Below are 24,367 nucleotides of genomic sequence, written 5' to 3' on the forward strand. Positions count from 1 at the left end.
AGGTAGCCACAAGTGCCTCATTATTCCAGCCAAGTTTAGAGGCTAGCGTACGGAACTGGACTGCATACCGACCCACGGATTGGTTCCCTTGACACAACCGCAGTAGGGAGGATGTGGCAGAGATGGTGCGTCCGGGCTTGTTAAACACCTTGCAGAAGGCCTCTAGGAAGGCCTGTAGATCCATTATGACTGGGTCGTTCCTTTCCCAGAGGGGATTGATCCAGGCTAGTGCCTCCCCAGTAAGGTGTGACATGAGAAAAGCCACTTTGGCTCGGTCCAAGGCAAATTGGTGAGGCAAAAGTTCAAAATGAAGAGTGCATTGATTTATGAATTTCCGGCACTGCTTAGGGTCACCGTTGAAACGTGGAGGAGCTGAGAGACGAGGTGCAGATCCGGGTACGTAGGAAGAGGGCGGAATTAGAATATACTGGAGCAGAGAAGGTTGATGACGCTGGGTTAGCAGATGACAGGTCATTTAGAGGCATATTCACATTGCGTAGGTAGGACAATATTTGATCCTGATGCTCACACTGCTGGACCAACTCCTGGTGTAACTCGGGGGTACTGGGAGGGTTCGGATCAGTGGGGTCAATGGCCTGAGCAAACTGTTATGCAAGCGGGTGTGGACCCACTGCGCCACTGACTGGATATACTCTGGAGGGGCGTAACTAAGCCACTACCTGATCTTCACTAGAGCCTCTGATGGTGAGGATAGGCTTGGGCCATTAGGGTAGTTGCCAGGGGCTATTCCAGAGCAGTCCCTGAGTCAGTGGTAGCTGACCAGGGCGTCAAAGTACTCGGTGCAAGCACCGAGGGGACTTGCGTGGCCAGGAGATTCTGGATCTGGACAGGCAGCAATCACGCAAAGTCAGTAAGCGAAGACTGAGGTCAGAGGCTGGCGGTAAAGAAACAAAGTCCATAAACGAGATCCGAGGTCAGGGCCAGGCGGCAAACAGGCAAAGTTCATAAACAAAGTCCGATGTCTGAGGCAGGCGGCAAACAGGCAAAGTCCAGAAGTCCAATAAGCCAGGTCCAGTACACAGCGAAGGCTGGTGAGACAGAGGGCGTGTATGTGTTGCCTCATAGGTGAAGAGAGACACACCCACGCAAGCTCAAACACCATTGCAACTCTCCAGCAGGAACGAAACTCTGGCATGAAACTCTGGCTTGGTAAACTACCTGCTGCCCGCGTTTGTCAGTGCGGCGCGCAGGAGGGAAATAGGGAGCCCGGTGCCCCTGCCCACGGTTAGGGGCAGCAGCGCCGGCATAGACCGCTGGGCTAACAGTAGTCAGAATAAAATATTAAATATATGCAGTATGGAGTCACAATATGGACAACTCCCAGCTCCCAAAACCCAGGTCTGAAAAAATCCACCCCAATTCAGATTATAGGGTGACGCAATGTATTTGTGGTTAGCTCAAGCCTAAATATATGCAAGAAAAAGGGCCTGTATACATTGCCACCTACAGTTATGTCCATATATATTTGGACAAAGACAACATTTTTCTAATTTTTGTTCTGTACATTACCACAATGGATTTTGAACAAAACAATTCAGATGCAGTTGAAGCTTAGACTTTCAGCTTTAATTCAGTGGGTTGAACAAAATGATTGCATAAAAATGTGAGGAACTAAAGCATTTTTTAAACTCAATCCCTTCATTTCAGGGGCTCAATAGTAATTGGACAAATTTAATAATTGTAAGTAAAATGTTAATTTCTAATACTGGTTGAAAACCCTTTGTTGGCAATGACTGCCTGAAGTCTTGAACTCATGGACATCACCAGACGCTGTGTTTCCTCCTTTTTAATGCTCTGCCAGGCCTTTACTGCAGCGGTTTTCAGTTGTTTTGTTTGTGGTCCTTTCTGTCTGAAGTTAGTCTTTAACAAGTGAAATGCATGCTCTATTGGGTTCAGATCAGGTGACTGACTTGGCCATTTAAGAATATTCCATTTGCTTTAATAAACTCCTGGGTTGCTTTGGCTTTATGTTTTGGGTCATTGTCCATCTGTATTATGAAACACTGACCAATCCGTTTGGATGCATTTGGCTTGATTTAAGCACACAGTATGTCTCTGGAAACCCCAGAATTCATTTGGCTGCTTCTGTCCTGTGTCACATCATCAATAAACACTAGGGACCCAGTGCCACTGGCAGCCATGCATGCCCAAGCCATCACACTGCCTCCGTCGTGTTTTACAGATGATGTGATATGCTTTGGATCATGAGCTGTACCATGCCTTTGCCATACTTTTTTCTTTACATCATTCTGGTAGAGGTTGATCTTGGTTTCATCTGTCCAAAGAATGTTCTTCCAGAAGTGTGCTGGTTTTTTAAGATGTTTTTTTAGCAAAGTCCAATCTAGCCTTCTTATTCTTGACGCTTATGAGTGGCTTGCATCGTGCAGTGAACCCTCTGTATTTACTTTCATGCAGTCTTTTCTTTATGGTAGATTTGGATATTGATATGCCTATATCCTGAAGAGTGTTGTTCACTTGGTTGGCTGTTGTGAAGGGGTTTCTCTTCACCATGGTAATTATTCTGCAATCATCCACCACTGTTGTCTTCCGTGGGCGTCCAGGTCTTTTTGCATTGTTGAGGTCACCAGTGCTTTCTTTCTTTCTCAGGATGTACCAAACTGTAGATTTTGCCACTAATAATAGTGTAGCAATTTCTCGGATGGGTTTTTTCTGTTTTCACAGATGAAGGATGGCTTGTTTCACCTGCATGGAGAGCTCCTTTGACTGCATGTTTACTTCTTAGCAAAATCTTCAAAATGCAAGCACCACACCTCAAATCAACTCCAGGCCTTTTATGTGCTTAATTGAAAATTAAATAATGAAGGAATTGCCCACACCTGCCCATGAAACAGCCTCTGAGGCAATTGTCCAATTACTTTTGGTCCCTTTAGAAACAGGGCGACACATGTAAAGGAGCTGAAACTCCTAAACCCTTCATCCAATTTTAATGTGGATAGCCTCAAATGAAAGATAAAAGTCTGGACTTTTTGTCTATTATATAACTATAACTTGAATATGTTTTAGTAAACAGGTAATAAAAACAAAATTTGTGTCAGTGTCCAAATATATATGGACCTAACTGCATAAACATTAATCCTAGGGGTGGCTAGCCAGTCATCATACTTATATCCGAGCCATGCCATGACATTATAGAACCATCAAATTGTATAATTAGTGCAGCATAATCCAAGGTGCTATAAAGAACGCATCCCAACTGAATAGGTAAACAAAATGATGGAACAACGTAAGTCCAGGGGATGAGTAACCCTGACGTACGTTTTACCTCGCTTCCTCCTCTAAATGCTATTAACAACTGTTTAGGCAAGATGGCTGTCCCCACAATCATGTATAGGAAATAGAATAAAAAACTTAGAATTGAAAACAGATGAGAAAAAATGTATTGCCTCTACTAGAGAATAGTTTCATAATATGGTGCAGTACAGTTGTGCCACATGATGGCATACAGGGTACCTAGAGACTGTCTGTGTTGTCAGACATGTTCTGTCACTACACATGGCTCTTCTGTATGTATGAGCCCTTAGCCACAAAACCTCCCAAACAATGTGTGCCAGCCACAAAAGACCCTCACGTACATCAGCAATAAAAGCACATTACTAAAGGCACCTTTACACAGGCCAAGAATCCCCAGATAATCGTTTATGAGCATTCATAGGATTGTTAGCAATTATCTGCTGATGTTAAGGTGCCGAATGGAAACCAAGAAGATTTGAGCATCACAGATAATTTTGAATGAGGTCTAAGATCTAAAATAGCCTATTAGGGTTACCCAGACTCCTCTAACCTTGTCCCCAAAAAACAGCAGCCATGGGTTCTTCTACGCACCTGCCTAACACTCTTAAAATGAAAATGGTTGAGGCCCACAAAGTAGGAGAAGGCTATGAAGAAGGCTATAAGAAGGTAGCAAAGCGTTTTCAGGTTGCCATTTCCTCAATTTGAAATGTAATTTAGAAAAGGCAGTTAACAGGTACAGTGGAGGTCAAGAAAAGTCTGGAAGACCAAGAAAAAATCTGAGAAAGCTGCTTGTAGGACTGCTAGAAAGGTTAATCAGAACCCCTACTTGACTGCAAAAGACCTTCAGGAAGATTTAGCAGACTCTGGAGTTGTGGTGCATTGTTCTGCTGTTCAGCAACACTTGCACAAATATGGCCTTTATGGAAGAGTCATCAGAAGAAAACCTCTCTTGCGTCTCACCACAAAATCCACCGTCAGAAGTTTGCAAAAGAACATCTTAACAAGCCGGATTGCATTTTGGAAACAAGTCCTGTAGACCAATGAAGTTAAAACAGAACGTTGGCTTAATTGAGCAAAAGAATGTTGGAGAAAAAAGGGCACAGAATTTCACGAAAAGAACACCTCTCCAAGCATGAGGGTTTGTGTTGTAGCCAATGGCACTGGGAACATTTTACACGTAGAGGGAAGAATGGATTCAATAAATTCCAGCAAATTCTGGAAGCAAACATATCATCAACTGTAGAAAAGCTGAAGTTGAAAAGAGATGGATTCTGCAAATGGTTAATGATCCTAAACACACCTCAACACACCTCAAACTCCACAACAGACTACCCCAAAAGGTGCAAGCCTTTGAGGTACCATGCACTCACAATCCCCTTACCATGGCCCATACTATCCTCGATCTGAACATCATTGAAAAACTGTGGATAGAACCTAAAAAAAAGCAGTGCATGCAAGGCTTGGAAGACTTTTGCAAGGAAGAATGAAAGTCCTCAAACAAGAAATGAAAGACTCTTGGCTGGCTACATAAAGTGTTTACAAGCTGTGATACTTGCCAAAGGTGGTGCTAGTAGGTATTAAACATGCAGGGTGCCCAAAGTTTGTTTTGGCCCCTTTTCTTTTTTATTTGAAAATGTAAAAGATGGAAAAAAAATATAGTTTTGCTTAAAATACAAAGGGAATTTATGTCTGAATATAATGTCATCTTCTACTTAACTGTTCACGTCACTTGACCAGCGGTGCCCAAATTTTTTGCATTCCACTGTAAGTTTTTATTGCCGCTTTTTGTGAACTTTTTCAGTTTTAGTGGCCTTTTTTGCACCAGCTGTTTTTGGTGATTTTCTCTACAAGTGTGTATACAGAGATAGCTAGCAGTCATTGATAATTGTGTACTGGGGAGGTGTTATTAGTGACTGATAGTATTCTCTGTGTAAGTATGTATACATACATAGCTGTCAGTCACTGATAATTGTACACAAGGGAGGTGTTATCAGTAATTGATAGCATTCACACGACTGTATGTATTTTGCAGTCCGTTTTTCACGGATCCGTTGTTTGTTTCCATTGTGTTTCTGTTTCCATATTTCCACAAAAACATCTCCGTATGGTTTCCGTATGCATTCCGTATTTTTTGCGGACCCATTGACTTGAATGGAGAAATGGAACGTTATTTGCGGGCAATAATAGGACAAGTTCTATCTGTTAGCGGAATGGATATACGGAAACAGAATGCACACGGAGTACATTCTGTTTTTTTTGCGGAACCATTGAAATTAATGGTTCCGCATACGGACCGCAAACGGAATCTGCAAAAACGGAACGGAAATAAAATAAGTTCATGTGCAAGAGGCCTAAGTGTGTATACAGAGATAGCTGTCAGTCACTGATAGTTTATACACAGGAGGTGATATCAGTGATTGATAACATTCTTTGTGTAAGTGTGTATACATAGATAGGTGTCAGTCACTGATAGTTGTAAAAGGGGAGGTGTTATCAGTGATTGTTAGTATTCCCTGTGTAAGCGTGTATACATAAATAGTTGCCCCAGCAATGATGTGATTGAGTAGACTCTGATCAGCTCTGCCTGCAGGGTTGGACTGGCCCACTAGCATACTAGAGGATCCTCTGGTGGGCTCAGGCTCTGCTATCATAGTTTGCCCCAAAGGTCCTGGAGAAACAAATCCTTTGGCTGCCTTTAGAGCAAAATCAGTTGCCAGTAGGCTCTAATTCTTTGACTTAAAACCTACTAAGGTTTTCTATGATATAGAGGTTGGACCTTAACCACTTCCAGATCAGGCCATTTACCCCTTCCTGACCTGGCCTAATTTTGCAAATCTGACATGTGTCACTTTATGCGGTAATAACTTTGGAACGCTTTTTCTTATCCAAGCCATTCAGAGATTGTTTTCTCGTGTCACATTGTACTTCATGTTAATAGTAAATTTGAGTCAATATGTTTTACCTTATTTTTTTTTAAAAATCCAAAAATTAACGAAAATTTGAAAAAATTCACTGTTTTCTAAATTTGAATATCAATGCTTTTAAGACAGGTAGTGATGCCTTATAAAATATTCAATAATTAACATTCCCCATATGTATACTTTATGTTGGCATCATTTTGGTAATGTAATTTTATTTTTTAGGACGCTAGAAGGTTTAGAACTTTAGAAGCAATTTTTTAAATTTTTAAGAAAAGTCAACTTTTTTAAGGACCAGTTCAGTTCTGAAGTCACTTTGTGGGGCTTACATAATAGGACCAACCCATAAATGACCCCATTTTAGAAACGACAACCCCTCAAACTATTCAAAACTGTTTAGAAATGTTGTTAACCCTTTAGGTATTCCACAGGAATTAAAGCAAAATAGAGGTGACATTTTAAAATGTCCCTTTTTTTGCAGATTTTCCATTTTAACCAATTTTTTTTCCTAGAACACATCAAAGATTAACAACAAAACAAACTTCAATATTTATTACCTTGATTCTGCAGTTTGCAGAAACACCCCATATGTGGTCGCATACTACTGTATGGCACACGGCAGGGCGCAGAAGGCAAGGAGCACCATATGGTTTTTGGTGGGCAGATTTTGATTGAATGGTCTTAGGGCACTATGTTGCATTTGAAGAGACCCTGAGGTACCCCCACAGTGAAAACCCATAAAATGTGACCACATTTTGTAAACTACACCACCCAAGGAATTTTTAAGGGGTGTAGTGAGCACTTCACTCAACAGGTGTTTCATAGAGTTTTTGAAAAATGGGTGTGAAAATGAAAAATTACATTTATTTTTACAAGAAAATGGTGCTTTAGGCCCAAACTTTCTTTTTCACAAAAGATAACAGGAGAATATCCCCCACAATTTTCTACCCACTTTCTCCTGAATACAGTAACACCCCAATTGTGGTCATAAACTGTTATTTGAGGATACGCCAGCTCCCCCGAAGGAAAGGAGTGGCATCTGGATTTCTAACATGGAATTTTCTGTTGTGGTTTTTAAGAGCAATAACTTTTTTTTTGTTGTTGTTGAATGACTGCGTGAGGGCTTATTTTGTGCGCAACAAGCTGTCGTTTTTATTGGCACCATTTTGGGGTATATTGGCTTTCTGGTTGCATTTGGTATACAGCAATCTAGAAGCCAGGGACACCCAGGAATGGCCCCTGCCTTCTCTCTGGGGTGCCATGATGTCACTGACAGTGGCCCCCCGCTCGGCAGCTTCCATCTCTGTAAGGACGTTCAGAAACATCCGATCAAAGACCAGGGCCGGTGCACAGGATTTTTGCCAACGCAAGCAAAGCTAAATTTTTGCGCGCCCCCCCCTTCCCCCCGCAGCTCACTTGGCCTTGGTCCCGTCAGCATCAGCTGCTTCTCCTCTGTGTGGTCTGTATCTTCGCTCTGTTTCAGACAATCGCTGTTTGAGGACCGTATTTTTCGCCCTATAGGACTCACCAGCCCATAAGGCGCACCTGGGTTTTAGAGGAGGATAATTAGAAAAAAATATTTTCCATTACACCTCAGGTCAGACCAGCAATCAGACCCCCAATGTTAATCAGACCTCAGATCAGACCCCCAATGCCTCAGATCAGCCCCCCATGTCAGCCATCAACCCCCCATGTCAGCCATCAGCCCCCCATGTCAGCCATTATGCTCCCATGTCAGCCATCATGCCCCCATGTCAGCCATCAGCCCCCCATGTCACATTTCTCCCCCCCTCCATCCATGTTGTTAGATTTCTCCCCCCTCCATCCATGTTGTCACATTTCTCCCCCCTCCATCCATGTTGTCACATTTCTCCCCCCTCCATCATGTCCGTTTCCCCTCCCCCCCCCCCCCCCCATGTCACATACATTTCTCTCTGCGGGCTGCACAGACACACTACTCAGAGACATTTGTCCACACAGTTACTCATCAATAATAGCTCTGCCTCCAGCTCTGCCCCAAGTCTACACCAGTTGCTGCTGCCTGCCGCCCGGCGGGGCAGGTCTGCATGTTATGTATTAAAAAATAAATAATAATAATAATAAAAAAAAAAAAAATTTTTTAAAATAATTCCACCCTGGCGCCACCTTCCCCCCCTTCTCTGCGCCCTCAAGCAGCCACTTGGTCTGCCTTATTATAGAGCCGGCCCTGTCAGAGATAAACCCGACCGCCCAGGACGTTTATAGTCAATGGGTGGTCGGGAAGTGGTTAAGAATAGATTTCTCTGGTGGGCCCAAGGACTCAGTCCGGAATTCTCTGTCTGTGTAAAAAGGGGTGTATTCACAAGTTAGGCTACTTTAACACTAGCGTTTTTTTGCGGATCCGTCATGGATCTGCAAAAACGCTTCCGTTATAATAATACAACCGCATGCATCCGTCATGAACGGATGCGGTTGTATTATGTCTTCTATAGCCATTGAATGTCAATGGAGGACGGATTTGTTTTCTATTGTGTCAGATTGTGTCAGAGAAAACCGTTTGGCTCTGCTTCGTCAGGCGGACAGCAAAACGCTGCAGGCAGCGGAATGGTGACCGAACCGACGCAAACTGATGCATTCTGAGCGGATACTTTTCCATTCAGAATGTATTAGGGCAAAACTGATCCTTTTTGGACCGCTTTTGAGAGCCCATTTAGTTGCCGCAATACTTGGCTTGCCCTGAACACTAGCAACCGATTGTATGCCACTGGTTGTGAATTCTTTCGTATTTCCAGTAAACTTTCAACACCTAAAACTGCCTTTTTGAGGAAAAAATGCACCCAAAAAACTGAGGTGCAAAAAAAAACAATAAAATGCAACAGTGCAGATAAAAACATCATGAAGAACCTATGCATGAATCTGCACTAAGGATCCTTTCACCTGAGCGATATATGGATTATGTCAGGATTTGTTCCGTTTTAGGCCTCTTGCACACAAAGTGTGCGCCCCGTGGCTGTGCTGCGGCCGCAATGCACGAACACCATCCCGTGGGGGCAGCCGCAGCGGATCGCGGACCCCATTCACTTTAATGGGTCTGCGATCTGCCCGTTCTGCAAAAAGATAGGACATGTTCTATCTTTTGCGGAATGGAAGTACGGGATGAAACCCCACGGAAGCACTACGGAGTTTCCGTTTCGTGCTTCCCGTTCTGCGCCATTCCGCATTGTCGGATTTGCGGACCCATTGAAGTGAATGGTTACGCATCTGTGATGCAAAATGCCCACGAACAGCGCCTGTGTATTGCATTTCCGCAAATGTGATCCGCAATATGGCAACGGGCAGCACACGTTCGTGTGCAGGAGGCCTTAGTCTGCATCCGATCCGCCTTTTTTAAGGTTCGGATGTGGACCCATTCACTTCAGGGGTGCCGCAAAAGATCTAGTCCATTTTGCGGCACCCGCAAAAAAAATAGAACATGTCCTATTCTTGTCCATATACAGACAAAGAAAGCACAGTTCTATTATGGGCTGGACAATCCATTTTTAAAAATATGGAATGCACATGTTGCGTGTATATGCCCTAAAACTGACGTTTTGCACTAAAGTTCAATCAGTTTTTGTCTGTGATTGCGTTCTGTGAGTGCGTTTTTTTCTGTCTGTATTGTATCCAGATGCATTGCGTTTTCACACTGCTTCATTGAACTAATAATTATAGCAAGTCAATAAATGATTAATGATATAGATTACTAATCAAATTTTTCCACAGGATCATTAAATGATGTTTGTGTAGATTTTTTATTTCAGTGCTAAAAATGCCAAGAGGACTTCCGATTCCGGCGCCAGCATGAGCGGACACGCAGATTAGAGCTCCTCTCACTGTCCTGCAAAATCCTGGAACCGAGCGACTCACCAAACAACATACCCGAAATATAGGGTCCACTAACCTCCCCGCAACTGCCAGAGCATATGGACAGGTACATCGAACATATGGGGAGCAGAACAAGGCAGAGCAACAAGCACAAGACCACCAGCGCGCCCGCTGTACCTACTAAGATGGCGGATCCCGCCTCCTTGAAGAGCAGCAGGAGAAGGAGGCACAAAAGCCGGTATACGATGCGGAGGATGGAGATGCCTCTAATGACACAGTAAGTGTTGATTATAAGCGCTTGGCTTTGGAAGTAGTGGCCAGAATATTACCTGACCTACAGGAATCGCTGTCCAGTACTGTGGCGGAATCGCTATCGCACCTGCAGAGAGAAATAGCAGACCACAGTCAGCGTATCTGTGAGGTGGAGGACAGAGTCTCCAAAATGGAAGACGAACAGAGCCGGCTACGTAATGCCAATGATGATTTAAGAAAGACAACAAAAGATTAAGCGAGAAGGTGGAAGACCTTGAAAATCGCTCGAGGCGAAATAACCTAAGATTGGTCGGGGTGCCAGAATCATTCTCCGTACAGGACTTATTCGTATTATGCGAAAAAGATCTGCCTGAAGCGCTCAACCTCCCATCGAAGTGTAAAGTGGAGAGAACCCACAGAATCGGGCCCCCATTACCAGCAAGGAGGGAGAGAGAGAACCCAGAACATCCAGCATTGAAACAGCGTCCCAGACAAGTAATCACCAGATATCTGGACTTTTCTGACAAAGCAGCAATTATTAAGGCTTATAAAAGGTCGCAAAGGTCCGCTGAAAATCAAGGGGCACAGAGTGATGATTTTTGAGGACTTTTCGGCATCCGTGGCTAAAAAGAGGAAGGAATTCTCAACTATTTGTTTGGAACTATATCATTCTCAGACCAAGTTTGCCTTGTTGTTCCCCACCATACTGCGGATATATTCCCCAGATGGATCCTACGCTACTTTCTACTCACCGCAAGAAGCTAGATCGGCGTTTCAAGATGGCGAACTGCAAAAAGACACCTGGAGACCACGATGGCCGGGACGCTGCAGAATCGCGGGAAACGCAGCAGCTCCGAGACCCGAGTTAAAGAGTACAGAGTTAAAGAGTACAGAGGACTGATAGAACATCTGATATGGTGGTGGAAAAATGTAAACCTATAGAGAAATAGAAATAAAGGATATACATAGGATAACAATTAGGAAGGAAAAGGAGAAAAAAAAAAAAAAACTCTCATGAGGTATGCAAATTGCCAGTTTTCTGAACCATATCACTGAGTCATAATTTTGATTTGCATAAGCAGGACAAGTGGGAGTTTGAGTTAGAGGCGTGTCCGAAAAGGAGGGGAGTAGTATCATGCTGGGAAGAGGAGAAGTCAGGGATACTCACCAAAAAAAAGATAGATGGTTTATAAAAAAGTTAACGTTAACAAGTTGGTTAATAAGTTGGGGAATAAAAATACATGCTACCTATGAAAAGATAAGAAGAACAGGCACTAGGGGGTTCAGATCCACAGGTATCACAGGGAAGATATATAATGCCTAGGTTTATCACATGGAATGTTAAGGGGCTGAAGTCCCCACAGAAGAGACTGATGGTATTAAGACATCTAAAAAGATTGGGCGCAGATATCGCCTTACTGCAAGAAACACATCTTCAGGAAGCGTATTATAGTCGCATGCAGAGATTGTGGGTGGGCCAGGTAGTGGGCGCACCAGCAAGCAGGGAGGAAAGGGGGTGTTTTTGGATTTTAATTCACAAAAAACTGGCGCACATGACAGTCCAATGTCTAGATAACAGAGAAGGTAGCACGTATTTGTAGAACTCACCGCTAGACACGTGGAGCAAATACAACATATATGGACCGAATGATAACAACACCGAGTTCTTTGGGAACTGAGAGAGATGCTACTGAAAGACACTGTCTCTACAAAATAGTAGCAGGAGACATGAATACAGTCATTTTTTTTAATTTTAACGCCACTAGGACCACGCGTATTTTGCAACTCCTCTGACTGATATTATAAAACTCAATTTTAATTATATTTCTTTTAAAAACAACATAATACTTGGGAACAAAAAAGATGAGAGGAGATTAAAACTTTCAGGAGTGACAGTTCACAGATAAGTGCCAGTATTTCTGTGTGCAACTTTTGTCCAAACCTCGGACTTGCCTACATGTTTTTTCAATCATTGATATAGAGTCTCTCAATCCCGAGACCCATCTATATCGCCCTGTCTTTTCTCCTGTCTAAAAACCAGCAACCTGTATCCCTACATGTTTCGCCGAGCCTGTCGGCGTCTTCAGGGGAAACTATCAGGACCTGATAGTTTCCCCTGAAGACGCCGACAGGCTCGGCGAAACATGTAGGGATACAGTTGCTGGTTTTTAGACAGGAGAAAAGACGGGCGATATAGATGGGTCTCGGGATTGAGAGACTCTATATCAATGATTTGAAAAAACATGTAGGCAAGTCCGAGGTTTGGACAAAAGTTGCACACAGAAATACTGGCCACTTATCTGTGACTGTCACTCCTGAAAGTTTTAATCTCCTCTCATCTTTTTTGTTCCCAAGTATTATGGTTGTTTTTAAAAGAAATATAATAAAATTGAGTTTTATAATATCAGTCAGAGGAGTTGCAAAAATACGCGTGGTCCTAGTGGCCGTTAAAATTAAAAAAAAAAATTTTGGTCAATAGTTGCGTAGCAACTCCTTTGAGGGATTTCTTTGTTTGTTATAATCGTATGAATACAGTCATGTCACACATAGAAGACAGAAAATCACATGAGGGGCAGGTAGTGGTCCCCAGACACAGAGATAAGATATTGCAAAGGGTAATGCCGAATATGAACCTAACTGATGTTTGGCGCTATTTTTATCCAGAAGGGAGAGATTCTCGCACTTTTCTGCAGTTCATAATTCTTGGTCAAGATTGGATTATTTTTTCGTATCTGGAAATGTACTGCAGAAAACGTCATCAATAGAGATAGGAGACCTTGTCATATCAGATCACTCCCCGGTCATTTTAGACATGTTAGATATGGTCCCCAAGAGGTAGTGACTACGTATGGAGATTCCCCTCAGACTTAGCTAAAAATGAACAATTTGCGAAAAAGCTCACACATTGGTGGATCGAATATTGTGACACTAACTCAGATAGTGGGGACCCATCACCTGATATGGAGAGCGGGTAAGGCAGTTATGCAGGGCCAAATTATGACCTTCACTAGGGGTCTAGGAAAGAAAAACCAGTCTAAAATTCAGGAATTATCAAAAGAATTAAGGGCAAGCTATACACAATTTAGTGCAAATCCATCTCACTAAATAGACAACAATGGATGGTAACCAAAGCAAACTATGAAAAGTGGCTAAAGCAAAAGGAATATTATGGCCTAAAAAGAGAGGCTCACTTATATAAATTTGGAAACAAATCGGGTAAACTCCTGGCGAACCTGGCTAAAGGTCAAAGATACACATCCACAGTACCTATCCTAAAAAATTCAAAAGGGAAAATGTGTCACAACTCCAAAGAGATAGTGGAGATTTTATGCGATTTTTATAAGGCCCTATATGAGAACAAAGAGCAAGAAAACCATAGAGATGATGCGCAAGAATATCTATCACTGTTAATGCAAGTATCTGAAGAAGACATGACCAGGGCCGGTTTCTAGGTGAAATGGGGCCCTGGGGCGAAAAACAAGAAGGGGCCCCCCCCCCTCCCACATGACACGTGCTGACTTTAACGTCCCGTATTGTAAACAACAACCCAGAACCAGGGCGGCCCCATGGCACATTTCTCCAGCAGTGCCAGCACATGCACAGACATCTCTCATCTGAAATATCTGTGCATGTGCTGGCACTGCTGGAGAAATGTGCCATGGGGCCGCCCTGGTTCTGTTTGGACTGGGGAAATGTGCATGGGGGGGACAGACGAATGTCTCAGAGTCATGAGAGAGATGTCTGTGCATGTGCTGGCACTGCTGGAGAAATGTGCCATGGGGCCGCCCTGGTTCTGTTTGGACTGGAGAAATGTGCATGGCAGACGGACGAATGTCTCAGAGTCATGATAGAGATGTCTGTGCATGTGCTGGCACTGCTGGAGAAATGTGCCATGGGGCCGCCCTGTTCTGTTTGGACTGGAGAATGTGCATGGGGGGGTAATTGACTCAGAGGGCCCCCCCATCCCCCCATGCACATTTCTCCAGTCCAAACAGAACCAGGGCGGCCCCATGGCACATTTCTCCATCAGTGCCAGCACATGCACAGACATCTCTTATTACTCCCCCCCCCCCCCCCAATCCAATGCACATTCTCCAGTCCAAAAAACAGAACCAGGACGGGCTAGTACACTGGCTGGGCCTGGCACTACTGGGACGGGTCAGATGGTGGGGAATGAAATCCAGTAACTAAGTTGTTATAATTAATTAACCACCTACCTACCTGTAACTGTTGTACTAGGAGCTTCAACTTTGCTGCCTCCTGTCACAGTCTCAGAATCAGAAGAGTCTTCTCTGTGTGTGGGCGGCAGGCCTTCCCTGGCAGAGTCCGTGTGGCGGGCTGTGCTGGCTGGCGCTGGTGCTGCTCACTCCTTCTTCTCTGCTCTGGGGGCGGAGCAGTGCAACGCAACGGAGACAGAATCGAAGATGTGCCTGTCTGTGCGGCAGCGACGGCACGCTAACTTACAGCCACTGTTTGTCAAGTCTCTTAAAGAGGCAGGCAGAGCGGGGCTCAGAGCGGCAGGGGGCCCCCTCCTCTGCATTAGTCCGGACCACGCGCCGCCTGGGACTCCTTGCGCAGCTAGCAAACTTTGCAGCGCCGCCAGGTCAGAAAGAATTATAGAATAGTATTGCGGGCCGGCGCTGGGGGCCCCTAAGGACTCAGGGGCCCACTGGCAATTGCCCCCCTTGCCTCTATGGAAGCGCCGGCCCTGGACATGACGAAAACTTAACCAACCCGTTACAGTGATAGAGGTTTTAAATGTCATACGCTCATCTTAGAATGGTAAAGCTCCAGGCCCAGATGGCTATACCAATGAATTTATAAAATATTGGCCCCAAAATAGCCCCCACACTCACAACGCTGTATAACCAAATATTGAAAGGGCTCCCAATACCCGCAGATATGAACACAGCATATATAAAGGTATTACCGAAGCCAGGAAGAGACGGAACTCTACCGTCTTCATATCGCCCGATCTTGCTAATAGATAATGACATTAAATACTTATCAAAAATAATGGCGACAGGTTTTCAATGATCATGCCTAAACTGGTATCAAGTCACCAAACAGGGTTTATAGCGGAAGATCAGCAGTATACAATATTAGAAAAGTATTAGCAATCTTAGATGCCATAAAGATATCACTAAATATGTATCCAGCCCCAGCGTTATTAGCAATAGACGCTGAAAAAGCTTTCGATAACGTGAACTGGGGCTGGCTCAACAAGGTACTAGATTCCATGAAATTTGTGGACCTTCAGAACGTATATCTCGTCCCTGTATAAAGATCCCACAGCTAGAATACATTTACCCGGGTATCTATCACAACCTTTCCAATTGCAGAAAGGTACCAGACAAGACTGCCCGCTATCCGCCGTTACTTTCAATCTAGCCCTGGAACCACTGTCCAGAAAGCTAGCAAAAGCCCGGAATTATTTCAGGTATCAAAATAGGGGAGATTGTGCTGACACAGCATTATACGCTGACGATTTACTACTATTTTTATCTCAACCCCGGGTGGACTTACCCAAGGTCTTTGAACTATTAACACAGTTCGGTAAGCTTTCAGGTTTAAAATAAACCCGACCAAATGGAATTACTAGACTTATCCCCAACTAAAAACTGCAATGATCGCTCATTGGGGACATGTCCAGTGACCGTCGCAGCACATTCAATAAAATACCTGGGAATCAGGATAGGGAAAACCCCAGAACAACTTTATTCCTTAAATTATCCCCCATATTCAGTAAAATTGTAGTGGAACTTAAAATGTGGAAAAACCTACCCTTGTCATTCTTGGGTCGCTGTCACCTTATAAAAATGATGAGTTTTAGCAAATTACTATATCCAATGCAAACACTACCAATCCTATTAAACATGCAGAATACAAAACCTCAACAGAGAGTTTAGAAGTTCATATGGCAGGGAAAAAAATCGAGGATAGCATTTAAACAAGTTAACTAGGTCAAGAAGTAACGGGGGAGTTGGCATGCCAGACATTAGGAAATACAATTAGCGGGATAATGAGACCAAATATAGACTGGCTAAAGGACACATCGCACTATTCAGTACTATCCATTGAGGCAGAAATGGTCAAATCCTGGAGCTTAAATGCCATATTGCACACGAAATACTCAGAATACCAAGAGCGTCCAAACTAAGTGTGTTGCTGAGGGATTCCATACTGCATGGAAAGTGGTTAGACAGTTATTCCACCTACCAATAGTTTTGTCCAAATACATGAAAATTTGGAATCACCCAGATTTAGGGCATTCTCAATAAACAAGCAATTTATTAATGGAGAAATATAGGGAAAAGGGAAGGTAAAAACAACTATGGCACAAGGAAGAAAACAGATACATGAATTTTGAGGAGATCCAAACAATGTATAATAACCCAGGCTCTCATTTTTTAGCCTACCACCAACTGCTAACTTTCTTGAAATCCTGGGTGCAGGATATTTCAAAAGAAAAGAAAACCAACCCTTTTGATACCTTAGTAGCAGGGGCGGCTCCACGTTCATGTGGGCCCTTGGCGATAAAGCCTCAGTGGGCCCCCCTGTGCTAAGGCCCCCTTGCAGACGAGCGTTCCTCCCGCAGGGAGTCGGCATCGCAGCACCCGACATGACCTCCCAGCACTGACCGGATTCACATAGCATTATATTGATTTATGATGCTATGTAACCCTTACAGACCTGGAATGTATTAGATTACACTGTGTTATCTAATACATCCAGAACTTTAGGGTTTAGATCATAAATCAATATAATGCTATGTGACCCTCTGCAGCGCTGGGAGGTCAGCCGGGTGCTGCGATGTGGACTCGCTGCGGGAGGAACGCTAGTCAGCACGAGGCCTAGGGCTCTTTCATACGAGTGGATGCCGTGCGGGTAATCCGCTGTGTGAAAGAGTGCCAAGCCCCGTCCCGGACAGCAGAGACACGGTGCATTAACATGATTGATAATGCTCTTTGCCTCTCTGTGATCTTTTTACTACAAAATCATGGTGACATCTTTATCTCACTGTGATTTTGTAGTAAAAAGATCACAGAGAGGCAAAGAGCATTATCAATCATGTTAATGCTCTGTGTCTCTGCTGTCTGGAGCGGGGCTTGGCTGTCTTTCACACAGCGGATTACCCGCACGGCATCCCCTCGTATGAAAGAGCACTTAGGCCTCATGCACACGGCCGTTGTGCATCCGTTGCGGTCCCCAATGCACGGGCAACGTCCGTGCAGCGGCCGGGACAGATCCGGACTCATTCAACTTGAATGGGTCCGTTAACCGTCCGCCCCCCGCAAAAAAATAGAATAAGTTCTATTTTATTGTGGTGCGGAGTCACGGCCAGAAACACCACGGAAGCACTCCATAGTGCTTCCATGGGGTTCCGATCCATGCATTCGTTCCGCATCTCTGTAATTGCAGACCTGCCGTATGCGGGCCGCAATACAGCCATGGGCACAGAACGGCCGTGTGCATGAGGCCTAAAACATAAACTCCTATATGAAAATAATAATCAATTATACACTTTATTGGCAAAAATTCATCAGAGTAAGATTTCTCCTATGAATCTTTGCCAATAAACTGTATAATTGATTTCATGCGTTCTGGTATTTTCTTATAGGAGTTTATATTGTGTTTTACAGGCATGTGTGCTGCTGGAGCAAGAGCAACACATGGTAATTGCCCTATATTCAATTATTGGCTCCTTTGAACCTTTATTTTGGTGTTTTGGTATACTGTAGAGATAGCCCCAGGCTGCAGGCCCCCATGTAACACATGTAACTGGTCTTGGTCTGTTATTAGATTCTGTAGTTCACCTGAATTCTAAATTTAAAACTCCAGCAGCAGCTTCTGCCTTCTTACAGCCAGGTTTCCTCTGGGCTCGGCTCGGCCGGGTTTCCTCTGGGCTCAGCTATGCGTCCTGATCCTGATCGTGAATCTTCTGGCTGCCCCTGCTGATCAGCAGCTCCACGACTCCTCCCCCTGTGCCTCCGAGACAAGTCCTGCGCTGCTCCTGGCTGAGGCAGGCTTATATACGTTACACAGCTGTCTCGCTGTGGAAAGTGTACTGGCGGCGCATAGACTCTCTGCCTTGAGTAGGACTCAGAGTTCATGTCAGAGAGGGGCCGGGCACTGCGCAGCATGAACAGAAGTATGCAAAAATGTTTAAAGAGGCCCTAGCCGCGGAAACGAGTGGGCCCCCTTACTACAGTGGGCCCCGGCACTTGCCTGGGTATGCAGGGTTATGATGCCGGCCCCTGCTTAGTAGGAAGGAATACCTCGATATCTTCCCTAGCTCATATATATGGGGTAATGAATGAGAAAAACATCCCGGAGGGGAGATGCGACACTGTTCCAGGGGTTGGGCTTGCGAATTTCCAGAAATGGATCTTCCAGGAGACATATTGGAAGGATGGGGAAAGGTATGCAAATGGATAGGTAACGAAATATGGAGAGAGATACATAAAATAATGTATAAAGCAATAAATGGTTTCCATGCCCCTAGAGATCCAATGAAAATAACTGCGGGCAGGATCACACACTGTCCAAAATGTCAGTTAACAAATACGGATGTTCTGCATGGTCTGTGGTCTTGCCGAAGGTAAAGGAATTCTGGGAGAGTTTCGCACATGAAATCAAACACAAAATGGAGGTAACACTCCCTTTAGAACCAATATTAGTTTTATTTCATAAGCAAACGGAAACAACTAAAAAAATAATTCCCCAGTGTTACATGTGGTAATTTTAGCTGCCAAGAGAAGCCTATTGAGGCACTGGTAGCAGGAAAACAGAAGATACAAAATATTGCCTAAACCTGGAGAAAATTGAGACAGAATACCAAAAATCCAAACTAACGAACACATTTTTTGGGAATGGAGACCAACATTTTTTCGGGCCTTTTTTCGTTAGAGGGAGTTAAGGGAGTTGGTGCGGCCATTCCAACATACGGAATGGTTTTTGAAACTAAACCATAGATCCCTGGCACTCTTTATTTATATAACAGGAATACTATTAGTTTACTGAAACTCTGTGAAATTTATGGTTTGAGAACCTCAAAGTGACCTAGTGTACGATCGTGACATTTTTTACCATACACAGAAGAGGGTAGGAAAGGTAGAATGGATGGGAGGAGGGGGGGGCAGTTTGTATATGAAAAAGTTCATCAAAATGTGTATTAGATATTCATTAAAGATACACCACAGCTAAGCATATTAAAATGTACACATATGTAGCATCATAATATGTACTAAATTTTAACTTTGCACTGAAATCGTTATGTAATGTACACGAAATGTGAGAAAAAAGTAAACGAAAAATTAAAATGAGCTGGTGTAACACACTTTGGAAAAAGCCGAAATAAAACAATTGGTTTTAAAAAAAAAAAAAAATCCCAAGAGCTGAACTGATTTCGAAAAAGCAAAAATTTGAAGCAAATTTTTTATGTGATTGGAGTGTATCGTATGACTGAAAAGAGACTGAACAGTTATACTAACCATATTGTTTGTCTATCAATTGTGACTAACTTGTCGTCACTGTAATCCATGCAGATATATGGGACACATATATATTACTCTGTTTCGAGGTAGTCTCAAAGTACACTGCTCAAAAAAATAAAGGGAACACAAAATAACACATCCTAGATCTGGAGTTAATTAAATATTCTTCTGAAATACTTTGTTTCGTTACATAGTTGAATAGTGCTGACAACAAAATCACACAAAAAATAAAAAAATGGAAAGCAAATTATTTCAACCCATGGAGGTCTGGATTTGGAGTCACACTCAAAATTAAAGTGGAAAAACATACTACAGGCTGATCCAACTTGATGTAATGTCCTTAAAACAAGTCAAAATGAGGTCTCAGTAGTGTGTTGTGGCCTCCACGTGCCTGTATGACCTCCATACAACGCCTGTGCATGGTCCTGATGATGTGGCGGACGGTCTCCTGAGGGACTCCTCCCAGACCTGGACTAAAGCATCTGCCAACTCCTGGACAGTCTGTGGTGCAACGTGACGTTGGTGGATAGAGCGAGACACGATGTCCCAGATGTGCTCAATTGGATTCAGGTCTGGGGAACGGGCGGGCCAGTCCATAGCATCAATGCCTTCGTCTTGCAGGAACTGCTGACACACTCCAGCCACATGAGGTCTAGCATTGTCTTGCATTAGGAGGAACCCAGGGCCAACCACACCAGCATATGGTCTCACAAGGGGTCTGAGGATCTCATCTCGGTACCTAATGGCAGTCAGGCTACCTCTGGCGAGCACATGGAGGGCTGTGCGGCCCTCCAAAGAAATGCTACCCCACACCATTACTGACCCAATGCCAAACCGGTCATGCTGGAGGATGTTGCAGGCAGCAGAACGTTCTCCACGGCGTCTCCAGACTCTGTCACGTCTGTCACATGTGCTCAGTGTGAACCTGCTTTCATCTGTGAAGAGCACAGGGCGCCAGTGGCGAATTTTCCAATCTTGGTGTTCTCTGGCAAATGCCAAACGTCCTGCACGGTGATGGGCTGTAAGCACAACCCCCACCTGTGGACGTCGGGCCCTCATATCACCCTCAAGGAGTCTGTTTCTGACTGTATTGAGCAGACACATGCACATTTGTGGCCTGCTGGAGGTCATTTTGCAGGGCTCTGCAGTGCTCCTCCTGTTCCTCCTTGCACAAAGGCGGAGGTAGCGGTCCTGCTGCTGGTTGTTGCCCACCTACGGCCTCCTCCACGTCTCCTGATGTTCTGGCCTGTCTCCTGGTAGCGCCTCCATGCTCTGGAACACTACGCAGACACAGCAAACCTTCTTTGCCACCAGCTCGCATGATGTGCCATCCAGGATAAGCAGCACTACCTGAGCCACTTGTGTGGGTTGTAGACTCAGTCTCATGCTACCACTAGAGTGAAAGCAACCGCAGCATTCAAAAGTGACCAAAACATCAGCCAGGAAGCATAGGAACTGAGAAGTGGACTGTGGTCACCACATGCAGAACCATTCCTTTATTAGGGGTGTCTTGCTAATTGCCTATAATTTCCACCTGTTGTCTATAACCCATTTGCACAACAGCATGTGAAATTGATTGTCACTCAGTGTTGCTTCCTAAGTGGACAGTTTGATTTCACAGAAGTGTGATTGACTTGGAGTTACATTGTGTTGTTTAAGTGTTCCCTTTATTTTTTTGAGCAATGTATTTATTGGGTTATTATCCTAAATAAGCATAATACCTAAGGCTGTATTAAGCCTAGCAGAGGAAGAATAGTTATATCTATTCATGATGCCCTGTAGTTTGTTTTTCTTTGGAAAAAATAAATAAACATAAAAGTCCTCAACTTGCTGATGGCTAAAGCATGGCAAATGTCAAAGGCCTAAAATAGGCAAGTATATGTTTGATAAAGTCTTTGCTGCGTTGTTGCTCATACTGTCTGTTGTTTTCTTAAACTTAGATGATGGCCCAAGATGGGATCACGTGTTGATGGAAGGACAGATGGCGGAATCCTAAAAGTCTTTGTATCCAAGACCAAGAGAACCTGAGGTCAAGGCTATCTGTGAAGCAGAGACGTTCCAGTCGGAGCAACCCAGATGAATCCAAGATGTATCCAGGAGGGACAAGTGTGCAGAGTCCCAGGAGATTCGACAGCCGCTGCAAAAGTACATCACACCTATGAAACATGACAAAGTATTCAAGATCGCAGACATGAAGATATGATGCCAAGCACCGATCGTTGCCAAGTTACTGACAAGCAAGAAGCTATTACTTAGAGTCTTTCATATTAGCAGCAATGTTATTAAGTTAGAGGACCAAAGAAAGATCTTTACTAGAGACACGTTTCCAGAAAGTCCAGAAAATGACCGAAATGTCTTTCTCTCTACAGTGGTCATAAAGAAAAAAAACTAAACAATTGTATAAATATGCGTTCTATGAACCGGCGCGTTTATCACTAATACAAGAAACTTAACATACTAGTAGTTAAACTAATCATAGATTTTGTGCATTAGATTTGTGTCGTTAAAAGAACACACAAAGTAGTGTAACATTTATTCCAAGGTAAAACTGCTTTCCCAAATCCATAATGATTTGGAGCATTTATCCCTGTATTGCATTTCAGCATAGTCAACCTTCTATAACGAAATTGAATATGCTGAAAAGGGGGGATTTGTTGTACCTTTTCATAGGTATATACATTGATATCCAATTATTCTAGTTAAGATGATGTTCATTGCCTTTAAAAGCCATGCTCGAATTAGTTACAATTTTCAATGTCTTGAGTAGGCCAGAATAAGGTCGCACAAAGGTTTCTGCTCATTAGTGTTATTCTTCTCATGAATGTACCAGTCTGAGAAGAGGCCTCCTTGTTCTACTTATAAATATTATGACGGAGATATAAGATAAGATAAGAAGCAGCTGGTGATAATACCTATACAATTAGGTATTTATTAATGAAGCAAATATATAATCTATGTATGTAATCATTTAATGAGCCTTAGTTAGTCCTTAGTAGGGATGTCCGATACCGATACCAGTATCGGTATCGGGACGATACTGGACATTTGCACGAGTACATGTACTCGTGCAAATGTCCCCGATACTACCTGCCGATACCTGTGCGCCGCTTCTAAATGTGTCTGTGTCCGGTCCGCGGCCCCTGCATCTAGCACAGCAAACAGCTTCAGAGGCAGCAGCAGGCAGTGTATAGGAGCCTACAGTGAAGGCTAGCCCCGCCCCTCCCTCCAACCAATCAGAGGCAACCAGCACTGACTCACAGCCAGGGGGTGTCGTGCAGGGACTCAGAGAATAGTCTGAGAGTTTATTAGTTAAAAAGAATCCAATGAGTCACAGACTGTGACACCGAGTCCCTGCCAGACTTCCTGCTCTGCGGCTCCCTGTAAGTCCGTCCGGGGGAAGGGGGGGGGGGGCATTATTAGCATAGCATGTTGTGGAGCTGTGTGTGTACAGGGTGCATGTAGCAGAGCAGGAAGTCTGTAGGGACTCGGTGACACAGTCTCTGACTCATTCGATTCTTTCAACTAATAAACTCTCAGACTATTCTCTGAGTCCCTGCAATAACTATAATTACATCACAGTCTGCTCCACTGCATTCACTGCAGCAGAGCTGTGTTTGCCAGGAGCGAGTCCCTCTAAAGGTGATAGTGTCTGTCCTTCTATGGCCCTGGTCCTTCCCTTCCTGCCTGCAAGCTGCACAATTGATCTCTAAAAGCAGCCATTAGGGCAAGAAGAAATATACTTTACTGTATGATGGCCACAAGACTATTATACTGAGGAGGGGCTTCATAAATTGTTGTCCTGACTCCTTACAGTAGCGTCACCTTGCGGCTGCCCCCATAACAGTGGTGACGTCTCCTTGTGGCCGCCCCATACAGTATAACGTCTCCTTGTGGCTGCCCCCATACAGTATAATGTCTCCTTGTGCCCCCATACAGTATATCTCCTTGTGGCCCCCATACAGTATAATGTCTCTTTGTGGCCCCCCATACAGTATAATATCCTTGTGGCCCCCATACAGTATAATGTCTCTTTGTGGGCCCCATACAGTATAATAGTCTCCTTGTGGCCCCCATACAGTAAGTCTCTTTGTGGCCCCCATACAGTATAATGTCTCCTTGGAATGTTATAGTTCTGTTTTTGGGCCTTTTGGTTGGTCAGTGGTCAGAAAACACATGTGTGTGTATTTTATTGTTAAAATTAGTATCGGTAATTGGTATCGGTGAGTACTTAAATAAAAGTATCGGTACTCGTACTCAGTCTTAAAAAAATGGTTATCGGGACATCCCTAGTCCTTAGCATAAGATAATCAGAAGGACATACATCTATATTACTTTATATTATATTGTTGTATGTTATGAAGACAAAATGCATCCAGTATATTATATATATTTCTCATTTGAGAATATTCGTCTCTAAAAGAGTGTCTGTAAAGATGTTTTTTGTAACAATAAATCACATCTTTGGTATGACAGAGGAGGTACTGATATCTCTGGGAGAAAACAAGGCCCATTCATATCATTACGGTCCATAAATCAACAGTGTGAGAAACATTCAGATAGACGCCTAAAGGTCTGTCTCTAATT

This window comes from Bufo bufo, chromosome 2, assembly GCF_905171765.1.
Source record: "Bufo bufo chromosome 2, aBufBuf1.1, whole genome shotgun sequence".
Classification (NCBI taxonomy): domain Eukaryota; kingdom Metazoa; phylum Chordata; class Amphibia; order Anura; family Bufonidae; genus Bufo; species Bufo bufo.